Source organism: Podarcis pityusensis (genome assembly GCF_964106645.2).
Source record: "Podarcis pityusensis genome assembly, chromosome: 2".
Lineage (NCBI taxonomy): Eukaryota > Metazoa > Chordata > Lepidosauria > Squamata > Lacertidae > Podarcis > Podarcis pityusensis.
Window position 1 is genome coordinate 3,378,933 of NC_138029.1, and position 14,111 is coordinate 3,393,043.

At 44.5% G+C, this 14,111-nt stretch overlaps 1 long non-coding RNA gene across 1 annotated transcript in view; it reads left to right on the top strand.

The window, feature by feature from the left end:
* LOC308468541 overlaps window positions 1-14,111 on the top strand; it is a 53,495-nt gene that overhangs the window by 25,232 nt on the left and 14,152 nt on the right. The window contains exon 4 of the long non-coding RNA XR_013981707.1: window positions 7,578-7,694. This is a non-coding gene — a long non-coding RNA (uncharacterized lncRNA). The remainder of the gene's footprint in view (window positions 1-7,577; window positions 7,695-14,111) is intronic.

The following is a 14,111-nucleotide window of genomic DNA, read 5'->3' on the forward strand; positions in this document are numbered from 1 at the left end:
TTTGGGCCACCAGCCCCATTCCCTAGTGTCTGTCTGGGGACTTTCCACCAGCTACTGGTGGTGGGTAGAGCCAGAGGTGGATCCTCTCCATCAGCCAGCAATTCTCTCTGCTGTGCATCTTAATGAACCAACCACCCCAACAACGGTGAAGCTGGCACATAAGAGTGGAGCCTAAAGCAACGACGGTGTGGCTGTAATCCTGTGCACCCAGTACTCTGGCCCTAGTGCACCTCCACTGCAAGGCAATGCAAAATCACTTTTGATATGCATGTATTTCAATGAATCTCGCTCTCTCTTTGAGAGGTAGCAATCCTATATGGGGCTTTGTGGGACAGAATGTGGCAGATGTTTGGCATTTCAGAACATGGCTCGGCATTGGGCAGGCCTCTTGTCTGGTTGCCTCTGGCGAGCATAAGCCTAATCCAGGTGACCATGCAAGCCAAATTCCATTTGATTCTGTCAAGCCACAGATAATTTAGCAGCTATGCTAATAAATCATTGTAGGCGTATGTCATCAGATGGGCTAACAAAACCTAGTGTGGACTAGTGACTCTGGGGGTTTGTCTTGTTTGGCAAGAGTAGTGTGGGACATTGGGATCTTTGAAAGGGGTAAGCCATGACTGTTCAAGTGGTATAGGAGTGGGTGGTGTGGAGATGGCACCAGAAGGAGAAAGCAGGAACAGCAGGAGAGAGGGGGCTGCCAGTGCCCAGCAGAGGGAGAGACGTATCACTGTCACTTTTGGCACAGCTCATATTCTCAAGTTCACTTTGCTACATTTCTCCATCCATTTGCATTATTAATCCTCATCAGCACAATGTGCATTTCTCCTTATCTTTTTGTGCAGTTTTGCTTAAAACAATACATTTTATATTACTTTCAGCAAGATGTGCACCTTAAAACACACTTTCCCCAAGTGTACACCATTTTGTTTGCAATTTTTTGGCTGTAGAAATACATCGCAAAATTCGGAAAAGTGTGAATTCTGAAGGATGGCTCTGTTCACAGTATTTATTTTTTTTGTTTTATTAAATATTTATTGGTTTAAAATACAAAGATACAAACGTATGTATGTTTGTATGTTCACAGTATTGTTTTGGAATGTAGGTTATATTCAAATAAGAACCAAATCCTCCCTCCCCATTCAACTATTAATTCCAAATATATCTTTTAAAAAGCAGTTTCGCCCATATGATTTCTCGAAGCAATGTTAATGGTGTCTCTGCAGTTTAAATTGTTAAAATATGTAGACCTTTTCCAGTCTTAAGAGGTGCAATGTATGGAAGTTGCATTTTCCTGCCTGAGGTTAGTGAATGATTTATGTTATTTCCGGGACCTTCAAGTTGGGAGGAAGTGCCTTTCGATGGCTGGTATTGCAATGCCTTCAAAGGAAGTGATTGGTGCTGTCAAAGCTGGGGAAGCCTGAGGGATTTGATTTTGGGGAATTCCAGTATGAACTGACCTCCCATACTAATGTGGATAAGTTAATGTTTTAATTGTGGTTTCATGCGCTGCAAAGTGTCCCTGAGACCTTTTTATGAAAGGAAGGTAAGAGATATGTTGCTGTTGTTATTCTTAATACTGTGGATCAGAATAAAAATCCTTCAGATTTTGCACATCTCCAAATTTTGCACTGCAGTTCTCAGAGTAAAAAATGCATCAAAACACATTTAGGAATGCATTCAAGAAACTGAAATTCACTTATTTGTGTTTTTTCATGGTGTTTTTTTTTTTTAAAGCAAAACAAAACACAGATCAGTGTGGAAATGGTATGGAATGAATATAGGTAAAAGCAACATGGGGCTGTATCTAACGTTATTCCTACTCAAAGTAGACCCCTTGAAATGAATGAACATGGCATATTTTGATCCATTAATTTCAATGCAGCTGTGGGCTGTGGGTTGCTTGTATGTGCTCTTGTCAGTAGCAGTGCCATGCTTTGACATGCTGGATTTTGGCTGGATTTGTGCATCCAAATTTTGCAACATTAATATTTGGATGGTTGGGTGGTGGGGGCAGCGGGGGCTATCAAATATGTTTTATGCATCTTGATCCCTATTCAGCTCTGGGCATATGTTGTACACTCAAGAAATCACCTCAGAGAGGATGCAGGCACCATTCACAATGCATAAAATCCCAATCTATCAAGTTCAATGGGACCCAAATGAGTGTCTGGGTGCAAATACAGTGCACAGCCACATCTGCCATAACTGCGTTCCAATTTACTTATTGCAGGGTTGGGGAATCTCAGGCTTTGGAGCCAATTTTGGCTCTCCAGACCTCTCTTTTTAGTCCTGTGGGCTCTGTCTAAGCTCCAACACTCTCTTGCCCTGCTCCACATCCTCTTTGAGGGCTTTAGCCTGGTTGGAATGCATCCCTGACCTGTGATGATGCCCCTTGCTTCCTCGGATGGAGAGATATGTTGTTGTGCAGAAACCAAACCTCTAGCTTCATGTGGATCTGAAATGTACCCAACTGTCGCAACCTGCTTGTGCTCCACCTATTTTTTGTAGCTAGCCCTGCCCACCACTGCACTGGCATGGCCAATGATGGTTTACCTGGGAGGGTGTGTGCTTCAGAGTCTGCTTTGCCAAACTGTTCTCTGGAGTACCTCCTTTCAACAGCTTGCCTGGGCTGCCTGCCACCCACACTGCTTGTTGGTTCTCCTGCCTGCTGTTTTGATATTATTCTGGAATTACATTGGCCACCTAGTGATGGCCATGCAAACTGCAACGTGATGACAGGCTTACAATTCTAATACATAGTAAGATACATGTCTTTAATGGCTTTTTGATGGTTGTTGGCTATTAGTTAGCTAGTAATGTGCACAACCTTAGTAGGAGGTGGAGAGAAACAGCTTGGAAGATATCTGAGGTTTGCAGCTGACTGGAGGCTCCAAGCATATCCTTTGGGAGGAACTGATGTTGCTTTCACTACTATAACTGTTGGCCTGGGTGCTTTATTTTCCCTGTATTCTCAGTGTTACTACATTTTTAAAGGAAATCACAAAACCCCACCATTACTTTCCAATGTGCTCTCCTTGCAAGAAAACTTTTGATCCTATTGCATTTGCCTCTGGAGCTTCCTCAGTGAACTGAGGATCCATGAAAAATGCCACTTCTTTATTTTCTTTTGACAAATAAAAACTTTATAAATGCCCCTCTTTTTTAAAACAAAAAGGCTTTTGGATACCTTTGGGTATTAGTTTTGTTTTTTACTAAGCATCATACAAATTTAGCTAGATTACAAATCAGAAAAACATGTCAGTTTTCAACAGAAGACAGGAAAAATGGGTTATGATTTCAAAACACTTCAGACAGATGGATGAGCATTGGACAACATCAGGAATTTTGTGAGCCAGACACCTTCCCCTTAAATAGCTTTATTGCAACAGTGAGGAAGGTGACAGAGAGATTAATAATCTCTCAAGGGCTGAATGCAGAAGAAAGTTTGGGAAGTGGAAAGGAATTTAGAGAAAAAATGAAGTCTTTTTAATGGGTTCCTATTTTTGGTGTAATGATGAGTTAAACTTGGAATTTGCTCCCACCAACTTGGATGGCTTTTAAAAAAGAGTTGGCAAATTCATGGAGGATAAGGCAAACAATGGCTCCTAGTAGGGCTGGGCAATATATCAATATATCATCCAAAACTGATTTGAAGTCCATATCGTGATATTGGTTTCATAATTTTTGACCTGGCAATGTATTGTGAATTGTGTATGTGTGTGCTATGCAAAAATCACAATGTGGAAAAAATTATGACAGACACTGTGATATATCAGTATATTGCAATGTTTAGCTGGTCATCTATCACAATGTTGAAAACCAGGTATTGCCTAGCCATAGCTCCTAGCCACAATGGCTCCCCATATCTTATGTTCCCAACTTGTCAAAATCCAAAGATCCATCAAAACTACTCTGTCTCTGTCCTCTTCTTAACTTTTCATGCTCAGAACTACAATTCCCATAATGCTGTATTCTCAGTTCACTCACCATTGAGCCAGTGTGGTGTAGTGGTTAAGAGCGGTGGACTCATAATCTGGTGAACCGGCTTTATGTCTCCGCTCCTCCACATGCAGCTGCTGGGTGACCTTGGACTAGTCACACTTCTTTGAAGTCTCTCAGCCCCACTCACCTCACAGGGTGTTTGTTGTGGGGGAGGAGAATGTGAGCCGCTTTGAGACACCTTTGGGTAGTGATAAAGCGGAATATCAAATCCAAACCCTTCTCTTCTTCTCACTACACCTTTGAGCAGTCCACTTTTTTTTGCTCCCACCATCAGCTTTCTCTTTCAAAAATAGCAAGTGGACTGTGGCCAGCCAATGCCTTCCCCCCACCCCATCTTAGGGAACACCTATTTGCCTTGATACTGCAACTACCACCCACATGTGCAAAAAAGTTTCTCCTAGCAGATCTATTGCATTAAAGACTCTCATCCAGAAGTGGAAAGTAACAGGGAGAGCCTGATTGAGCTTGGCCAGAACCAACTCAAAGCTGCATCCCATAATTTCACCCTCAGCCTTCAGCAGGGCTTTTGACACACTACAGCCAGAGCGGGAGCAACCCTAGAGTCTGGAGTATATTTCACTGGGGAAACCTATGACCCTCCTGATACTGCTAGACTACAACTCTCATCATCCCTGGTGATTTGCCATGCTGGCTGGGGCTGGTGGGAGTTGGAGTCCAACAGCTGAAGGGTCACAGGTTCCCCATCCCTGGTAGCGTGTCAGAGCAGCATTCCTTCTTGCCTCTCATGTGCCGCAGCAGCCTCCTCCATTGCTCAGTAGACCAAAGCAGTGGCTTTTGCTATGTGCTAGAGAACCCTGGGCTTCCTCAGACACTCGTCAGGGGGCTTTTGAATGAAAAGATCACTAATGGTGGAGAAGCTTCCCTGAAATGCATATGGGGGTCTGCTTGAGAGTCAAGCACAGGACTCGTCTCTCTGTTACTATTGTGTTGCCTTCCAGAGTTTGTTAGACTCCAGATCCCATCAGCCCCAGTCAGCAACGGTCAACAGTCAGGGATTATGGGAGTTGTAGTCCATCAACACTGGGAGGGAACCATGTTCGCTACTCCTGGGGCAGAGAAGGGAGAGCTAGGTGGTCCAATGATTCTACTTGGTATGGAGCAGCTTTGTGTCTTTAAACTGCCCCCCCACTGCCACCTGCACCAAAAAAATGTTCAGCCTTCACCCTTCTAAAGACATCCAAATCCATACCTTTTGAGTGCAGGCTATTTATTTCACCAGAAAGCAGTTCAGAATACAAGAGTGATTTCTAATCAAGAAAATCAGGACATCCAGTACCTGGCAGAGAGTCAAAAAATTATCTCTTAAGTGAACAAAACTGGCTAAATGCCTTGCACCAAGAAATTAAAGAAGACATAAATAGCCACTGCCTGGTGGGTGTGATTGTGGGTGTGTGCGTGTCTCCTTGTGTGCGTGCATACATACTGGGGGAGGGGTTGTGGGCAGCAGATTTGGGTTTGCAGGTTTTTCTTATTATTCCTGCTGAAGAGTGGAAACATGTGTGGTGTGAATAAAAATGCAAAGCATCCGCTGGAACATGCTGTTGCTCCGGTAACCCCAGGGAACATGGGCATGCAGGATCCCGGGGAGGCGAGCTGTAAAGTCCCTTTGATCCTGGCGCCTGCAGCCCTGATCGATGATGGCCTCTCCGTTCATTTCCTTGTCACTGTGACATCTCCTCTATGGAACTCCCTCCCCCGCTGCTTCTCCTTTTTTGGAAATGGATGGAAACCTAAAAGACGCTGGCTAAAGCTGTGGTCCTTTCCCCCACCCCACCATGAGGCAAGAGCTGAGGAAGCTATGAAAGCTTAACCTAGGCAGGGCAGGGGAAACCTGTGGTCCTCCCAGATGTTGCTATGCATGCTGGGGCTGATGGGAGTTGGAGTCCAGCAATGTAATGAAGGCGCCTGGTTCCCCATCCCTGGTTCAGAGCGGAGGAAGGAGGGGCCCAAGCCACTGATGTTCCCTTACCCATTTGCAGAAACGGGGAAGCTGTGGTCACTGGACCATAGCTCCTATAGGGCTGAGGAGAGCTGGAATCCAACAATATTGGAAAGTTCGAAGGCTTCCCAGCCTTGCTGCTCTCCATGAGGACACTGTCTAGGGTGGTCTCACCTAGGTGGAAAAGCCATCACTTTCGACAAAGATAATAATTTTCAAGTAGGCAGTGACACCTGGAATTTCCAGGTTTTTCAGTGACCGGAGCTTCACTATGACTAGCATGAGCAGAATAAATTAAGGAAGATAAATATGAGTAATTTGCACTGTACTGCAAATCCAACTTTTCCTGGTGCAGAATTTTTAATTTATTTAGGTAAGTTGGGGAAAGATGAGCAATCTGAGCAAATAGTATTCCTTTGTATTGATTAACATTGTGCATTAGTTTCAAAAACAAATGCAAAAATCAGCCAGAGGGTAGCTGGTGTCGTACCTTCCAGATGCTTTGTTGTTGTTTGTTTTTACTTTTTATGCTTTTATTATATAGTTTTGTCTTATTTTATTGAATGGTTTTGTCTTATTTTGGTGATAGAGTGGTATATAATTTTTTTTGTAAATAAATAGACTATAATGCCCATTAGCTGCAGCTAGCATGGCCAAACACTGAGGATAATGTAGGCCAACCACATGAGAGGACACCCTGTCAGCTGCCCCAGAGCTAAAATAATGTAGAAATATTCATTTCAATATGAAAGTAATGCAAAAACTGGAACAAAGATGGGTGCCTCCATTTTAGTTTTTCATGAATTTCAGATAAAGCTTTGCCAAATATCCCAGGGTTTCATGGGACAATTCATCTCCCACGAAAGTGGGGGGATACTTTTTGAATTTGGGACATGAGTGAATTTTGAGAATTTTACACGAGTGTTGGCCTTTCTTTTGGAAAAGAGGAGGCTGAGAGGAGATAGGATAGCCATCTTCAAATATCTCAAGGGCTGTCACATGAAAGACGGAGCCAGCTTGTTTTCTCCTGCCCTGGAGGGTAGGACGCAAACCAATGGCTTCAAGTTACAAGAAAGGAGATTCCAACTCAATAGCAGGAAAAAACCTTCTGACAGTAAGAGCTGTTTGACGGTGGAACGGTCTCCCTTGGGAGGCTGTGGACTTTATAAGGTTTATAAGCAGAGGTTGGGGTCCCTTGGGGTCCCTTCCAACTCTACAATTCTGTGAACTTCATTCAACCAAACTGGCTCCTTTCAAGCACTGGGATAAGGTGATGCAGAAACCAGCCCTAAGAGAGTGAGCAGGAGATGCGTGCAAGGACTGCTTTGAACACCATATGCGTCCAAGGTGCAGATGTGCTGTTCCTCCTTATGAGCATGTAAGGAAGATTTCCTGCCTTGGCTTTTTTCCGGGCTGCCTTCACTTTTTAAAAAGCCACTGAAAACATCTCCAGAGCAAAGTTCCAGATGCACTGCTTTTCTTCCTTGCCTTCTGAACCATTTGTTAAAGGTTGGGCAGAGAGAGAGAGAGAGAGGGAGAGTGAGAGAGAGAGCCCCCCCCCCAACGCTTTCTCACCCTGCCACCCCCCTCCCTCTCCTGCAACATCAAACAGGGTGAAAGTGGATGTGAATTTCCCTCTGGTAAAATCAGTAAAATCCGTTGCTCCTACAGCAAGGCAGCAGCGGTTCTGACTCCGAGACCCCAAGCAGTTTTTCTGCAAGAGATGGAGGTACGGCAAATCTTTTAAAAATGTTTATTCATTCCATGCAACTTCTAAACAAAACAAAGCATGTCTGAGAGAAAAATTCTTGTCCAACCTTGTGCTAGAATGGTACTTGTTTCCTACATCAGAAAATGTGAGCCCTGCCCTGTGGCATGAAGCAACACAGTCCCCTCTTCTCATCCAGCTATCTTGATCTGCTACATGTGCTGACCAGGTCTAAGTGTGGCAAGGTTGTAGGTAGAGCATGAGGTGCGGAGGAGGGAGGCAAATCCAATGTTGGGTGCAAAGCTCACTGGATGAGTCAACATTTCCTAGCACAGCCTGCCTCGCAGGGTTATTATGAAGTTAAAATGGGGGCAGAGAACGTCTTGTTGTGCTTTACCAACACCTTGCCAGACCACCTCTCCTATTGCTCATGGCAGGTTACAAATAAAATATTTCCAAACCATAAGCTTTCAAAAGCCAGTTGTCAAACAGGAGGCAATAAAATGGCTAACTCAGCAGAATCAAGTCCACCACTGATAAACACCTGTAATGAACATGTGAAACAAGTAAGCCCAGCATTTAACAAAAGCAGAAGAAAACACTCAGGAAGGAGGGAAAAAATCTTGCCATCCCGTGTTGTGGCTGCTGCTACCGAGGCATTTCTGCTTCTCCCAATTGCTGTTCTCATTTCTCCATGAAGGAGGGGCTGGCCCTCAGGGCCAAGCTAGGTGTGGCGTGCAAACTCTTGTTCTCAAACTTGACCACTGCTTTGTTTATAGAAAAACAGTTTTCAGGAGGAGCTGGTTAACAGCAGGGAAGTAGCAGAGTTAGGTCATCTTCATTTGCCTCCTCTTGTAAGAATTGCCTCTCTCTTGCTTTTAAAACCTGTATGTTTCTCCTCTTGCTCTGGGGCTTTGGAATGGAATAGAAAATGTGACCCTATCCCTTCCTGTGTCTTATTTGGCTTGGTTTGCACAATATAGCAAGCCCAAAGGTGGCTTCTTGGGGCCACACAAATCTGCAGGCTCCCAGAGAGTTGCTCATCGCTGCTTTGCTCCTCCCTGGTCCTTTTTGATGCCATCCTAAGTGATAGACCCATCGTCACTACACCTTTAAAGCAATGTCAGACCACTTTAAGCAGCCATGGCTTCCCCTAAGAACAGTATTTTGTTAAGTGTGCTGAGAATTGTGAGGCGATCCCTCTTCCCTCACAGAACTACAGAGTTCCCTGGGAAGAGGGACTGACTGTTAAGCCACTCTGAGAATTTTAGCCTAACAATTTAGCGCTCATAACAAGCTCCACTTCCAGGGATTCTTTTAGGGAAGCCAAGGCTGTGCAAAGGGCTTTGATGCTGCTTTAAATGTACAGTGCAGTCGGGCTTTAAGTCAAGGTTTGGCTCAGTGTGCAATCCAAACTGGGATTCATGGTGAACAAATCCTGGCTACAGCTCAGAGTGAGGGGGAGATTTGGTTCAGTTCACATTTAAAGGTGAACTAATTTGCTTAATCCACATCGGCTGAAACAATGTGCAAACTGAAACACAGCCTTCCTTCATAATTCACACTTATCTGAATGTTGCAGTGCAGTGCTCCTGCTGAGCAATATGTTGAAAGGAAGAGATATTCCAGTTGTGTGCATGGAAATAACATTTAATTGTGAAAATGATGTTTAAAAATGCATTACATTAGGGGAAATGGCTTTGCAAAAATGTGTATATTGGGCAAACTTGCATACACAAATGTGCATATTAGGAGAAATTAGCACTAAAATGCTGGTGGGTTTTCATTTCATCTCAAGAAGGCGCAAACTGATACACAAATGCAGAGGACAGAACTTAAGCTTGGGGAAAATGAGGAACCAAAATTGACAAATTCACCCATCCCTAGATACAGCTTGTGGTGAGCGAAGAGAAAGCTTAACTATGAGTCCCAGTTGAGGGTCTACTGTATTCTTTCGGGTGTGATAAGTTTTTAACTGCTTTAATGTTGTATTTTACATTGTTGTAACCTGCCCTCTTGGTGAAGGGTGGGTGAGAAATGTAAATAATAAATGTCAGTATTATTCTCTTAAAATGTCAAATAACCACACACACCCCTTCCTCAGCACTGTGGTTCTAATGAGAATCAAGCACCATCTCACTGCCAACACACCCACCCAAAGGGCAAACATGCACAGCTGCTATTGACACTTAAAAAATAAAAAATGAAACCTGGAGATCCAGTTCATGGATCTTCCGTGATACATCTAGTTGCCCGTCTGCAGGGAAGCATGAATGTGCCCCATGAATGGTTCCACTGTTCATAGGAGGGGAATATGCCAAACAGCCACAAGGACTCATCTTTTAGATTTAGGGGAGCTAGTCTCAAACGTTTGTTGGGGGAGACCTAGGTTTTTTTGTGGGGGGAGTTATTTGTCCTGTCTTCACGCTTTTTATGATGGAGGACCGCTGTAGCCACCCCCAATGACACGTTCTCAAGATGGAGGGGGAGGGAACAGCTGCAGTCGCCTGCGGTTCCTGCGCAATGTTTGCCATCTTGCCAAAGGTTGCAGGCAGCTTTACCTGCAGCAATTGCATGTTGATTGCCCTCTTAAAAGACAAAGTCCAGCAACTGGAGGAACGTGTAGCTACGCTCCAAAGAATTAGAGAGCTGGAGCTCTTCTTGGAAGCAACAGAGCACACCGTCTCCACCAAGGAGGAGACAGGGGACTTCCCTGAGAAGGAAGCTAGTTCACCAACACAGGAGCCAGATATATGGAGAAACGTGACTCAAAGAAGTAGGAGGCCCAGGGTTCGCTCTGGTTGTTTACAAATACACAGTCGCTTTGAGGTCCTCTCCCCTAGCATGGAAGACGAAGAGCAGACTCCATTTGAGGATCTCTCCCTCATTACAGTCGATCAGGTATATGAAGATGAGCAGCAAAGTCAGTCCTCAGGGAATGTGCAGGCGACCTTGGAACGGACAGCTCACGGAAGAACCCCGACCAAACCTAAAAGGAGGCGTGTAGTGGTGATAGGGGATTCCCTACTGAGGGGAACAGAAGCGGTGATCTGTGGGCCTGACAAGATGACTCGGGAAGTGTGCTGTCTCCCCGGGGCTAAGATCCAAGATGTAACTGAACGACTGCAAGGAATCATAAAACCCACTGACAAATACCCCTTCCTCTTGGTTCATGTGGGAACCAATGACACTGCCAGCAATAGCCTCCAGAAGATCAAAAGAGACTACGAGGCTCTGGGCAGGAAATTGAAGCAATTAAATGCACAAATTGTCATCTCATCTGTCCTCCCAGTTGAACGACGTGGCCCAGGGAGAGAGGGGAAAATAGTGGAAGTGAACAGCTGGCTTCGCAAATGGTGTAAACAGGAACGGTTTGGAATCTTAGATCACGGACTGCAGTTTCTTGAAGATGGACTTCTGGCAAGCGATGGGCTGCACCTCACAACGGTTGGGAGAAATGTTTTTGCCAAAAATCTCAGAAACCTCATCAGGAGGGCTTTAAACTGACTAATGTGGGGGAGGGAGACAGTGCTCCTGAAGGTAGGAGTCTATCAACTGATGAAGATGATCATCCAAATGTCATAGACCAAATGGAGCAAACAGCACGCAGACCTAGTGGTGGGAGGAAAAAATCCTTAAATAAGAGACACGGGGGAATGATTAATGGACTTCAATGTCTGTACACTAATGCGCAAAGCATGGGAAATAAACAAGATGAGCTTGAGCTCTTGGTACAGCAAACTAAATATGACATAATAGGCATCACTGAAACCTGGTGGGATAAGTCCCACGATTGGAATGTAATAATAGGGGGATACAATCTATTTCAGAGAAACAGACCAGACAAGAAAGGAGGAGGAGTGGCGTTATATGTCAGGGATGTGTATACCTGTGAAGAGATCCAAGATTTAGAACCTCAAAGCCAAAGTGAGAGCATTTGGGTCAAAATTAAGGGAGAGAAGAATAACAGTGACCTCATTGTGGGAGTTTACTATAGATCCCCAAGCCAAACGGAGGACATAGATGATGCCTTCCTGGAACAGATGGCCAAGCATGCAAAAGGAAGGGAGATAGTAGTAATGGGGGACTTCAATTACCCGGATATTTGTTGGATGTCAAACTCAGCCAAGAGCATAAGGTCAAACAGATTCCTCACTGGCCTTGCAGACAACTTCATTGTCCAGAAAGTAGGAGAAGCAACAAGAGGGACAGCCATTTTAGATCTGGTCCTAACCAATGTTGATGACCTGGTTAGTGGGGTAGAAGTGGAAGGATCATTAGGCGCGAGTGATCATGCTCTTCTGAAGTTTACTATACAGCGGAAAGGAGCAGCCAAGCATACTAGGACTCAATTTCTTGACTTTAAGAAAGCCGACTTCATAAAACTTAGGGAAGTGCTGGGTGAGATCCCATGGACAGTAATACTAAAAGGAAAGGGAGTTCATGATAGCTGGGAGTTTGTTAAGAGGGAGATAGTAAAAGCACAACGTCAGGCAATACCAATGAGACGGAAACATGGAAGGTGCCTAAAGAAGCCAGGGTGGCTATCTAAAGAACTTTTAACTGAGTTAAGATTAAAAAAGGATGTGTACAAAAAATGGAAAAGGGGGGAAACCACCAAAGAGGAATTCAAACAAATAGCCAGCACGTGTAGACACAAAGTCAGAAAAGCTAAAGCACAGAATGAACTCAGGCTTGCTAGAGAGGTTAAAAGCAACAAAAAAGGCTTTTATGGGTATGTTCGTAGCAAAAGGAAGAACAAAGAAACAGTGGGGTCACTCAGAGGAGAAGATGGTGAAATGCAAACAGGGGACACAGAAAGGGCTGAACTCCTCAGTGCCTTCTTTGCCTCGGTCTTCTCCGATAAAGAAAACAATGCCCGACCTGAAGAATTTGAAGCAAATGATTCAGCAAAGGAAACACAGCCCAGAATAACTAAGGAGATAGTACAAAAATACTTGGCTAGTTTATATGTATTCAAGTCTCCAGGGCCAAATGAATTGCATCCAAGAGTATTAAAAGAACTGGCAGATGTGATCTCAGAACCACTGGCAGTCATCTTTGAGAATTCCTGGAGAACAGGCAAAGTCCCGCCAGACTGGAGGAGGGCAAATGTTGTCCCTATTTTCAAAAAGGGGAAAAGAGAGGACCCAAATAATTACCGCCCAGTCAGTCTGACATCAATACCAGGGAAGATTCTGGAGCAGATCATTAAGCAAACAGTCTGTGAGCACCTAGAAAGGAATGCTGTGATCACCAATAGTCAGCATGGATTTCTGAAAAATAAGTCATGTCAGACTAACCTGAATCTCGTTTTTTGACAGAATTACAAGCCTGGTAGATGAAGGGAACGCAGTGGATGTAGCCTACCTTGATTTCAGCAAGGCATTTGACAAGGTGCCCCATGATATTCTTGTAAAGAAGCTGGTAAAATGCAGTCTTGACTATGCTACCACTCAGTGGATTTGTAACTGGCTGACTGACCGAACCCAAAGGGTGCTCATCAATGGTTCCTCTTCATCCTGGAGAAGAGTGACTAGTGGGGTGCCACAGGGTTCTGTCTTGGGCCCGGTCTTATTCAACATCTTTATCAACGACTTGGATGATGGACTCAAGGGCATCCTGATCAAATTTGCAGATGACACCAAACTGGGAGGGGTGGCTAACACCCCAGAGGACAGGATCACACTTCAAAATGACCTTGACAGATTAGAGAACTGGGCCAAAAGAAACAAGATGAATTTTAACAGGGAGAAATGTAAACTATTGCACTTGGGCAAAAAAAATGAGAGGCACAAATACAAGATGGGTGACACCTGGCTTGAGAGCAGTACATGTGAAAAGGATCTAGGAGTCTTGGTTGACCACAAACTTGACATGAGCCAACAGTGTGATGCGGCAGCTAAAAAAGCCAATGCAATTCTGGGCTGCATCAATAGGAGTATAGCATCTAGATCAAGGGAAGTAATAGTGCCACTGTATTCTGCTCTGGTCAGACCTCACCTGGAGTACTGTGTCCAGTTCTGGGCACCACAGTTCAAGAAGGACACTGACAAACTGGAACGTGTCCAGAGGAGGGCAGCCAAAATGGTCAAAGGCCTGGAAACGATGCCTTATGAGGAACGGCTAAGGGAGCTGGGCATGTTTAACCTGGAGAAGAGGAGGTTAAGGGGTGATATGATAGCCATGTTCAAATATATAAAAGGATGTCACATAGAGGAGGGAGAAAGGTTGTTTTCTGCTGCTCCAGAGAAGCGGACACGGAGCAATGGATCCAAACTACAAGAAAGAAGATTCCACCTAAACCTTAGGAAGAACTTCCTGACAGTAAGAGCTGTTCGACAGTGGAATTTGCTGCCAAGGAGTGTGGTGGAGTCTCCTTCTTTGGAGGTCTTTAAGCAGAGGCTTGACAACCATATGTCAGGAGTGCTCTGATGG